Raw genomic sequence first — 11,551 nt, 5'->3', positions numbered from 1 at the left:
GACATCATTAGAATAGTAAATATAAGATTGTCCAGACTACCATTCACTGGGCACCCTCAAAGCAGGAGATCTGAACCAATGTCTAAAGATTACCAGTTCCATAAATGTGGGATTGCATTCTTCTGTTTCTTCTTACACTAAGGCATTTTAGTCTTAAGTCCAAGTGAATAGATCAGTTCCTTAATGTGCTACAGGCGAGTTTGAAGTAAAAGTCAGTTCCCTCAGCGGGGTTTCCACAGCTAATCCTTCTGGTGTAGAGGATCTTGTGTGACTGGAAAAGACAGTCTAAAGTCCCAGGAGAATATAGCCCACAGCCTAGGTGACCTAGGGTTTAATAGAAAGTTGGAAATAAAGAAAGACCAACAACTGGAAAGTAGGAAATTGTTGTTACAAACTATGCTAGAGTTCACGATAGAGTATCACATTTCAGTGACTTATTCACTATAAATATATTTTTCAACAACAGAAAGCCAAATATTATAATGAAATGTGAAAGTGTCTTGAAATGGAAAATTAACGGGAATAACACAGCCTATCTTAAACTGAAAGAATTAAAGAAAAAGTTCAAGTCTCATGTTGCAATACTAAAAGGTTCTATTGGTAAAATATTGAATTATTCAGGAAGCATAAAAAGAAGATGAAAAAAATACCCTGAGTCACTGTTCCCAAAAGGAATAGTCAACATCCCATCATTTCAAGAAGTACCATATGAACGAGAACCAATGGTCCTGAAAGAAGATGTTCAAGTAGCACTGAAAGCATTAGGCAAAAACGAGGCTCCAGGAATTGATGACATACCACTTAAAATATTTCGACCAGATGATGAAGCACTGGACTCACTCAGCTATCTATGCCAGCACATTTGAAAAACAGTTACTTGGCCAACCGACTGGATGAGATCAATATTTGTGACCATTTCAAAGAAAGATGACCCAACAGAATGCTCAAGATATAGAACAATATCATTGGTGTCACACGGAAGTACAATATTTCTGAAGATAATCCAACAATAATTACAGCAGTATTGACAGGGAGCTGCCAGAAGTTCAGGCTGGATTCAGAGGAGGATGTGGAACAAGGGATATCCATGCTGATAGCATGTGGATCTTGGTTGAAAGCAAAGAATACCATAAAGATATTTATTTGGATTTTATTGACTATTCAAGACATTTGTGTGGATTATAAGAAATTATAGATATTATTAGGAAGAATGAGAATCCTGGAACATTTAATTTGTTCATAAAAAAAAACTGCACCTAGATCAAGAGGCAGGCATTCAAACACAGCATAGGGATACTGCGTAGTTTATAACCTGGAAGGGTGTGAATCAGTGTTGTATCCTTCCACGATACTTATTCAATCTGTGAGCTTAGCAAATATTCTGAGAGATGAGTTATATTAGGGACAAACAATAGTAACGTGGGCAAAGGGGGAAGTGGGTGGTATAAGATATGAAAATAATAATTTATCAGGGGTCCAGGAAGGTAGATGGGTGTGGGAGGGAGGGAAAAAAGAGGAGTTGATACTAAAGGCTCAAAGAGAAAGAAAATATTTTTAAAATGATGAAGAAAACATGTGTACAAATGTGCTTGATACGATTGATGTACGGATTGTTATAAGAGCTGTAAGAGCTCCCAATAAAATGAGTTATTTTAAAAAAAAAGAATATGGCATCAGGATTTGAGGAAGACTCATTGACAACCTGAAACAAGACAGGTGGCACAACCTCACTTGCTTAAAACAAAGAGAAGTTGAAGCACATCCTGATGAAAATCAAAAACTACATCTTTGGGGTACAAGTTGTCATTGTTGCGGTTTTATCATGCTAAGAACATGTGAGATTTCAGCCTGGTCCCTGATTTGTCTGCAGATGTGATGGCACTTCTCCTGGGGCCAGGGCATTTTGGGTATGTATGCTGAGTGCCCTGGGCAAGTCAGAGAGGAGCAGTGTCCAAGCTATGGGAGTCAACCATTCTTTCCACCCACCCATTTGTGTGTGTGTGCCGAGATGGTTTTTCATCCACCATGGGTAGTTATCCAAAGAAGCCTTTGAGTTCATACCTTTAATTTCCTCCCTCTATTTAAATCTAAGAACCCAGATGCAAAAAATCAGAACTAATTAAAGAAATTGTCCAGGAATGAAAAGAACTTCCTGCTTCCATGAAGATGCTTACAGGGCTTACTGGTAGGCATACAAAGAAGTGATCAAACGAGTTCAAGAATAGTTTACTCCAAGTCAGGTCATAACTATGGAAACAGACATTATGCAAAGACATTTAAAAAAGAAAGCATTAATAATAAAAAGAGATAAGTAACAATGCTAGGAAAGTCAAAAAGACCTTTCTCAGCTTACAATATTTTTTATGCCTGAATACTTCCAAGAAGATAAGATGCTTCATCACAGGCAAAGCTGAAAATTGTGAATGAAAACTGGAAAACTCTGTCTAGTGCTCAAGTATATATTCAACTTGCTAAAGATGAGAACTTGTAAAGGCCAGGAAAACAAATGGCTGCATGAAATAAAACAATGGTGTATATGTATAGCTTTAGTTAAAAATGGACTATTATGACTGACTTTTACAGTATAGCATAATATTACAAAGAATGTAGGATTTGAGGTCAGACATTGGTGTGACTTCTAGTTTACCACCTATGGCAGGAAGTTTGAGTCTGTATTTTCATATGTTAAATGATAATAATGCCAATTCCACTAGGTTGTACAGATTAATTAGGTAGAGGTTTAATCTTATTTAAACATTAAAGACTTAATTTAAAGATTAAATGAAATGTTCTCCCTACAGTGTTTAGCATAATACATGGTCATGTTTTACACAGTAAAATACAACTTTATAAAAAAATTATTATGAAAATGAAATGAAATCATGGGATGCACAAATAATGGAAGTTGGAAGAAATGATCTTATATGTCACAAAATGAAGCACCAAACAAAAGATGACACTGAACAATGACAAAATACAAGATGGGGTTATGTTTGTCCGATCATGGATAGACTCAGGGAACCACTAGGTCTCAATAATTGGAGGTGTTGGTGAAATTGAAAGGATAAAGTTGACAAACATTTTATATTCAATTCCTTTTAGCTCCTGAATTTTGCCAATGTTATGCATACAATTTTAATACCTTTTCTTGAAAACTCAAACATATGTATGTTCATGCTAAATTTATTTTCTGTTTGGGAATTACTGAGAATCAAAATGAATCCATGCAAATGCAACAGTGAATTTTTTACCTTTACCAAGGTGAATAAAACTGTGAACCTTTTATACTGAATGCTGATTTCTTATATTATGGAAGTAAAAATTTGCTCTTGAAAATAATCTCAAATTATTGGAGCCATGGTGTGTTATGATGTAATTATATCTATTAAACAAAAAACAAAAAGTAGCATTTACTAGGTAAATTTTCATTCCTAGGTATGATGCATGTTGTACTGAGAGTTGATGGCTATACATACAAGTGATTTCTGGTTTCAGATGCATCTTTTATATAAAGGAACTGATAGGTTTTAAACTTTCCTTATTGTTTTCTTTTGCTAGAGGCAAAATTTTAAAAAATGTATCAAATCTATGAATATTCTCTTATATATAAATAGAAATTATGCATAGAATGACCTCCACCATACTACATCTTTCATTATGAGCTATACCTCAGTATGAATAAGTTAAAAGTCCTCACAACTGGACCAATAAGCAATACCATAATAAATAAATAGAGATGTCATTATATTTGGAGCAATAGTCAAGGCCTAGGGATGATGAAATCAAGAAATCGAATCTATTGAGAGAAAAAAAATCTTTTCAAAGTTTTAAAAGGCAAAAATGATATTTTGACGACAAAGGCATACCTAACCCAAGACATGATATTTCTTACTTGTGTCATACATATGTGAAAAATACATAAGGAGGGAAGGGGGAGGTAGTAAGGGGGAATGGATCACAGGGAGCCGCGTATGGCCTCCTCTCTGGGGGACGGGCAGCAGCGGGGTGGGTGAGGGGAGGCGCCGGACAGTGTAATGTAAGATACAAAAATAATTTATAAATTATTAAGGGTGCATGGGGGAAAGGGGAGGAGGAAGGGAAGGGGGGGGGAGGAAAATGAGCGGATTCCGGGAACCCAAGAGGCAAGAGAATTTTGGGAATGATGAGGGCAACAAATGTATAGATGTGCTTTACACAATTGATCTATGTATTGTGATGAATTGTATGAGCCCCAATAAATTGATTAATTAAAAAAAATAAATAAATATGAACGATTGGAAAATAATGGCTGCTTTCGAATTATGGTGTTGGCAAAGAATATTAAATATACCCTGGATTGCCATGAAAGTAAACAAATCCATGTTAGAAGTCCATCTAGCTCTTAGAAGTGCAGATGACAAGGTTTTAGCTCATGTTCTTTGAGCTTACATCAGGTGGGGCCATTAAGTGAAGAAGACCATTATACTTGGTTACATATTAAGCAGATATGAACAATACTCACTGCCATTCAGCCAATTCTGACTTATGTGGACCCCATTAGAGAGTGTAGAACTGCCCCTCTCGAGTTCTGAGACTGGAAATATTACCGGAGTAGAACGTTTCATCTTTCTCACATAGAACAGCAGGGGCTTTAGAACTGCTGCCTTTACAGTTAGCAGCGGCTAGTAACCCACTACACTACCAGGGCACCTTTAGCAAAGTATGGAATCAGCAAAAGTGAGAACAAATCTCAAGAATAGGAATTGATACAGTGGCTTTGCTAATGGTCAAATAGAGAAATAATTATGAGTGGTGCAGAACTGGACAATATTTCATGCTTTCGTAGATATGTGACTATGAGTTGGAATCAACTTTATAGCAATAATAACTATATATGCATATGATATAATTTTCCATTGATATGACTGAACCTACGGAAATGATATTAAATCTCTGAAGTAGTGGCAGTTAGGAGATGTTATACATTGAATATGAGAAATATTTTCCAGCTATACAATTATTTAACTACTTACTAAGAAGAAAAACAAACACAAACTCAGAAAGAGGGAGAGAGCATATTCCTTATAATTCTTAAATAATTTTCTGGAATAATTAACCCCATACTCTTTCAGAAAACTGCGGGTACTAGTTTAGTGAAATAGAGTTCTCCAGGTTGGTTGCCTTGTTGAACGCATATCTTACTTGACTTTCATAAACCGAGTCAAGTGAAATGACCAGAGTTTTGGCCCCCATGGACTTGGCATTGGGGACCAATTACAAGAGAAAATAGGAATAGCTAAGGCTTGACTATAGAAGGTTCTCTGTCTAAAAAGAAACAGGTAGCTCATCCATAAATAGTAAAACCAATGGAAATATAGTTAGATTTGCTGTGAAATAGCTTATTTTTGCTGGAAAAATAATTAAAAAGCAAGATCTTGGAACTAATCAATATTTATTTTAATGGAAGAATATTGTATAAATGAGGATGAAGTTATTATCTGATTCTAAAAGGTCCTAAAAAAGAGAGCAATCAAGAGTAGTCATAGGTTTTATGTTACAGAGAAGATCAATGACAGGAGACATGAGGAAAAAACTACAGCGTGGAATTTGCTTCTTGTAAATTTTAACTGATAAAGAAGAAATCCTCACCTCTGAAAGAAGCTTTCCTTTAAAGCAGAGCAATTTGATTAGTGACTTGACTTCCTAGTGTGTTTTAAGAGAATATGTGAGAAAAGTTTGATGCCTAAACTTAAAAAAAAAAGCCAATGGACTCTAACAGTACATTGCACCATATCAAAACGACTTCCTCCCAAAATACTACCTCAAGCACTTCAGACAAGGTGAGTGATAATGCTACATTTGAACATTTGATTTTAGTTCACTTCAACCTCAGTTTTCCAATCTTCTAGAAACTCTTTATCCTGCACAGATAATAGAGCAGTTTTGTGTCAAATTGGAAAAGCCAAAATAACTTGCAAGTATACAAAGAGGTCATCGGAACCTATGAAAATTCTACAATATGCTACTTTAGAGGGGTATGACCTTAATTTAGATGGTAACCTCTTGGACTCTGAAATCCCACGAAGCTTAAATGAACCAAATGGACAAAGAAAACTGATGGCAACTGAAGACATAATATATGCTTAACACGTCTCCACATGCGTGCAGAACTTACACAATTCCATCTTCATGGATCCCAAATTGCTAGGAGGTTGGTTTAGCTGAATCAAAACAAACAATTTGTTCACTGTTCTTGGTCTGATTGTCTCTATGACTTTTTAAAAGTGTACATTATCTATACCCTCTCAAAATAAATCAAGAATCCTGCAATTGATAATCAGATACATGTTATATGCAATATATAATTTAAAATATAAATTTCTGAAATATACCTATCATACTGATGTGGAGATGGTAGTTTTAGTCACACCGTATAGTTACAAGGACAATATTGTAAAAGTTTTCATGTAACCAACAGTGCATCAATGGAAATAGACTTTAAGGAAATTCTCATGTTAATGCCATTCATATTTTGGTCTCAGATTTGCAAAGTCCTAATAGAAATATTATTATACACAGTCTAGTAAAATAGGTATATTAAAATATAAAATAAGTAAGTTTTTGTAAATATCATAAAATAATCCTTATATGCTCTGAGCTGTAATCTATGGAGCAGAGGATCAAAATAGAAGTGTGTGTAGCCTCAAAACAATTAAACAATGACAGATAACAGAAGTCCAATATTTCCTATTAAAAATTCTTAAGTAGAACTGACTTAATATCATTGTTGTACACTTAAGCCTGGGTTGAACAATAAGAACATATCCTGAGAAATTCTGATCTAATTTCTTGGCAAGGCATGCTAAAAACTATTAGGTAAGCTAGCAATCTTTAATCAATGTGAGTACCATTACCATTTAATTATTAATTTAGTTGTCATGCAAACATTAGGTTCACTTGAACAGGCAAAGAAGATGTTTGAGTCATCAGAAGAGATATTCAAGGTAGATGAGGGAAAGATATGTGAGGCAGATAGAAAGTAGCATGATATATTAAATACAAATTTACTTCTAAACAGGTTGGACAACTTTCCTGATTTTCTTAGGACTGACTGTGGGTTAGTGGATTGTAGGTCTTTCACTTTTAAAACAAGATACTTCCTGGGATACTGAGAGAACCTAGTGATCCTATCCTCAATATGAGGAAGCCAAGTATGCAAATTCAATGAACTAGCTATTCATTTCACTGATATTCTTATATAAATATCCTTGTCCAAGGTTAAGCAGTTGCCTTTGAGTTGACTTTGGATCATGGTGATTCCATTTGTATTGGAGTAAAATTGTGCTCCAAAAAGAGCTTCAGAAGAAATGTCTGGTGATCTAAAGAAAACACATAAATAAAAATCGGCCAGTAGCAACCATCGGGAACACCCGTCTACTCTGACCCACATAGACTCTTCAGTCAGAGATATGTCAGTGCTTACTGGTTTTAAAGTTATAGGACAGTTATAATGATGATTGTTAGGTTCCTGGAGGAGAAAGCAGATGCCTAGGAGAAGGGTTTTGCATTTATTAGTTGTCTTTATTCTCACCCAAAGAAGGGTTAGCATCAAAGATCTGTGGAATCTGACCCCGTGGATAACTTTGGTACCAGCACCTGGAAAAGCTCTAGAAGCCATGTATGATTGGACTTGTTGGATGAACTCCCTCAAAATCAATCTCACATATCCAGATCTGCTTAAAACTCTGATCCCCTCAGAGCATCCATATTTTTTCTCTAAAGCACACACAAAATCATTCACTACTCTGATTTCTTCCTGCCCTACTCAGAACCCAAACAAAATAGTCATTATGTCTTGATATTTTTCCACAGAAATGCATACGTATCTTATTCATTTCCTTTGTATGTCATATGCTTTGAAGTATAACCCTCCAGGGTTTTTGCGAAGAGACTTTTTGAAATCTCCTACTTATAGGAAAGTACTCACTCTAGCTTTGTACTCTATTTTTATAATTATCACATGCCTTATAATTTATGTTTGAATATACCATATCAGCTACTAAATTTTAACTACATAATTAGAATGTCTTATATGGTTTAATCATGAGTGCATCTCATCACCACACCACTTCAGTGAAATATAGAAATAGTGATTTTTTTAAGTGAATGATGTATCATAATGATGATGATGCTGGTGATGACAATTTTCATCTGTGAGGTCATTAGTTTTCATTTCTACAAAGTTACAAGGAACTGTCCATGATCCATCCAGCAGCTACCATCCCAACTAACATTCTTATTCAATGATACCAGGGTCTATCCTATTTCCCAATGTGGCTCTCTTTTAGCCCATTGTTAGGATTTCTCAAAAAAATAACTATAAAAATGTTTTCAATGTTCATTCATAAATTCTCAAACAATTTTACTTCTGCTTATCAAATAGGAGTCTTGGTTGTGCAGTGGTGAAAATGCTTGACTGCGAACTGAAAAGGCGGTGGTTGGATCTATCCCCTTCTCTGCAGGAGATTGGCGAGGCAATCTGCTTCCATAAGATATACAGTCTTGGAAACCTTAGGAGGCAGTCCTACTCTGTCCTAGAGGGGACTTAGGAGTCACAGTCAACTCAGAGCACTGGCTTTGGATTGGTTTTGATTTATCACAGTGATATGGAGTAGCAGTTGACTCTGGGTTACCAAATTTAAAGAATTGTAACAAACCATAAACTAGTGATCTTTCTTGTTCAAAAATCATACTGAAGTTTACCACTCACATCAATATCCTGGAGGAAATGCAGAAAAAGTCTCATCCTTCAGATACAAGCACATAATGCTGGGAAACCCATCCCTTGACCAGGTAGCAGATGAAAGCACCTGTACAGTAAAATCACAAGAAGTGGAACCACAGTGGCTTGTTTAGGAGACGGAGCTGGTCACAAAAACAAATCACTAGAACTGAGGCCACATAAACATAAAAGTTTGGGTTTTAATGTGATCGACATAAGGTGTAGAACATAAAATGTTAGAAAAAATTGCCAGGAAAGAAAAGTTCAATTTCATTACAATAAATAATCAATATTTGATTCTATTTCATCCCGTTACTTAATGAATCACTACTATAATCATTGAAAATACATTTAAGCTATCTATAAAGCAGAGTAGAATTCAAAGCTAAAGTCAGATCAGTCTTGGAACAGTTTTGAAACGGATCAACTCTGCTGCCATCTACTGTATGAACCACCAAGCTACTGGATTTTAAGCTCAATCTGCTTTGACCTTGTCAGAGATATTAGATAAACTGTTTAAATGTCCTTCTCTTGGAGAAAATAAGTGCCCTTTGACTGCTAACCATGTAATGCTCCTCGGGAAGGAGAAGCTTGGTCCTCCCCTAAAGAATATGGTTTCAGAAGCCCACAGGGGCAGTTCTACCCTGTCCTACAGGGTCGCAGCAGGTTGGAAACCTGCTCGATGACAGCGGATTTGGAGTGTGTGTGTGTGTGTGTGTGTGTGTGTGTTTTAAATTTCTATCTGGATATTGAAACAGTTAAGGATCTGAGCAGTAAATCCAGGGTTATATGTTCAATTCACTCTACAGGTGCATAGAAGAAAGAACAGGTCATTGAAAACCCTCTGAAGCACCAATCTCTGGTGCATTTGCCATCCTTATGATGAATAAGAACACAATCCCCAACAATTTAAAATTTTAATCTCAATATACTTTGACCTTATCAAAGATACTGTGTAAACTCTGCTCGATAGCAATATGTGGCTTATTGGACAGTTTAAATTGATATGAATTAGGCAAGATGCACGGTTATAAAAAAATAAGTAAACTTGGAATACTAAAATGACAGAAATTTGAAAAAAGATTTGCAAATTTGAATCTCATTACTAACTGTATATCAGAATGATTTTCTTTACACCTAAAATACTTTTTATATTTAAAGTGTGTTTTTAATCCTAAATTTACCGAATATGAGAGTGGACTATAAGAAATGAGGAAACCTTATAAATCATATATCTGAAAAATTCCCATTTACACTGGTTTTACTCATTATAGAAGGAGCCCCAGTGATGCAGTAGTTAAAGGATTTGGTTGTTGACTGTACACATTGCTTGGAAGCGACTAACCATCACACTGGGAGAGAGATATGGGAGCCTGCTACTGTGAACATTACGGCTTTGGGAACTACGTGGAGCAGTTCTACTCCGCCTTACTGGGTCGCTGCTATCAGTCAATATCAACTTGATGGTGTGGGCTTTTTAGACCTGAATCCCCCTACTATTGTATTTCCATTTCATACTAATTATTATAGAGACAGAAGTAAACACAATTAAAATATGTATATCATAGGATTTGTGACTTTATCACATGCACTCTATCAATATAGAGCAAATTAAACTCTGTAGAAAAGTATGCGCATTTTATTTCAAGTTTTACAAATGCAAACATTATTAGAGTTGATATAATAAACAAACAGGAAAGTGGATTTAGTCAGGCTTGAAGGAGCCCTTGGTGACGCAATTGTGAAGTGCTTGACTGTCAGGTTTGAGGTGTATCACTACCTGCGGGGTCCATGGGAGAAGACCTGGCCAAGTGGTCCCCAAATGACTTAATAACAGCAGCATTAGTACTTGTACTACTTTTACACTTCAAGGACAGTGGTTTCAAATGATAAGCGGATTTGAAGGAAAAACATAAAATTAAGCATGAGAGCAGTGAGGGAGGATTCAGGGTAAAGGAGCCTTGGTGGTGCAGTGGTTGCCAGTTGGACAAGCCGCTCTGTGGGAGGAGGACAGGGCTTTCTGCTCCCATAGATAGTTAGTCTCAGAAATTCACAGACGCCATTCTATCCTGCCCTCTAGCGTCAGCATCAACTTGATGGCAGTTAGAGAAAATTAGCTGGAGTAGTGCCCCTAAAGTAATACTGCAGAAGACTACATAGCAGAGGACAAAGAAGTTAAGATACATACAATTTCTGGGTCATCTACGTCATTAATTATTGTGAACATGCTATGTTCAATATAGATACTGGGGAGATGCAATGTTCTGGGTTGCACAAACAGTTAAATTCTTGGCTATTAACACTATGTTTGGTAATTGGAGTCCACTGAGAGGCATCTAAGATAAAGACCTGGTTGGTAATCTAATTTAGAGAAAGCAGCTTCTAACATCCTGTGGAGCACAGATCTACGCTGCCACAGTTCAGGTCACCTTGAGACAGAGACAGAATTGATCTCATATGCTTTTCTTTTTCTTAAATGAATGCGACTCCTGGGAAAATCAAGAGTAATAGGTTTGGTTAGGAGTCTTTCTAGAGAAGCGAATCCTTTAGTTTCCTGTTTGTCTTTATTGTGCCTGATACTAGACTTTCAAAGTTAAAAGTCACAATTGTATCTATGACTTGCTGACAGTCTTATGAGAGAATGGGGAAGGAATTAGAACATTCAGTAAAGATACCGAATTTAAAAAAAAGTTGAATTGTTGGGAAAAATACGATTGAGTGTAAATAAATATTAACCCACACAAATTTCCTTTTTACGTTTTTATTTTTCAAATTTCTTTCACAAGGAAG

At 36.0% G+C, this 11,551-nt stretch overlaps 1 pseudogene; it reads left to right on the top strand.

Annotated features, from left to right (window-relative positions):
* The first annotated feature begins 1,958 nt into the window (after positions 1 to 1,958).
* On the top strand, positions 1,959 to 2,970 carry LOC115873516 (annotated as a pseudogene).
* Positions 2,971 to 11,551: the final 8,581 nt, after the last annotated feature.

This window comes from Echinops telfairi, unplaced genomic scaffold, assembly GCF_000313985.2.
Source record: "Echinops telfairi isolate 266 unplaced genomic scaffold, ASM31398v2 ScPeMD7_7469;HRSCAF=8507_0, whole genome shotgun sequence".
NCBI lineage: Eukaryota > Metazoa > Chordata > Mammalia > Afrosoricida > Tenrecidae > Echinops > Echinops telfairi.
This window is presented reverse-complemented; position numbering and strand designations above follow the sequence as displayed.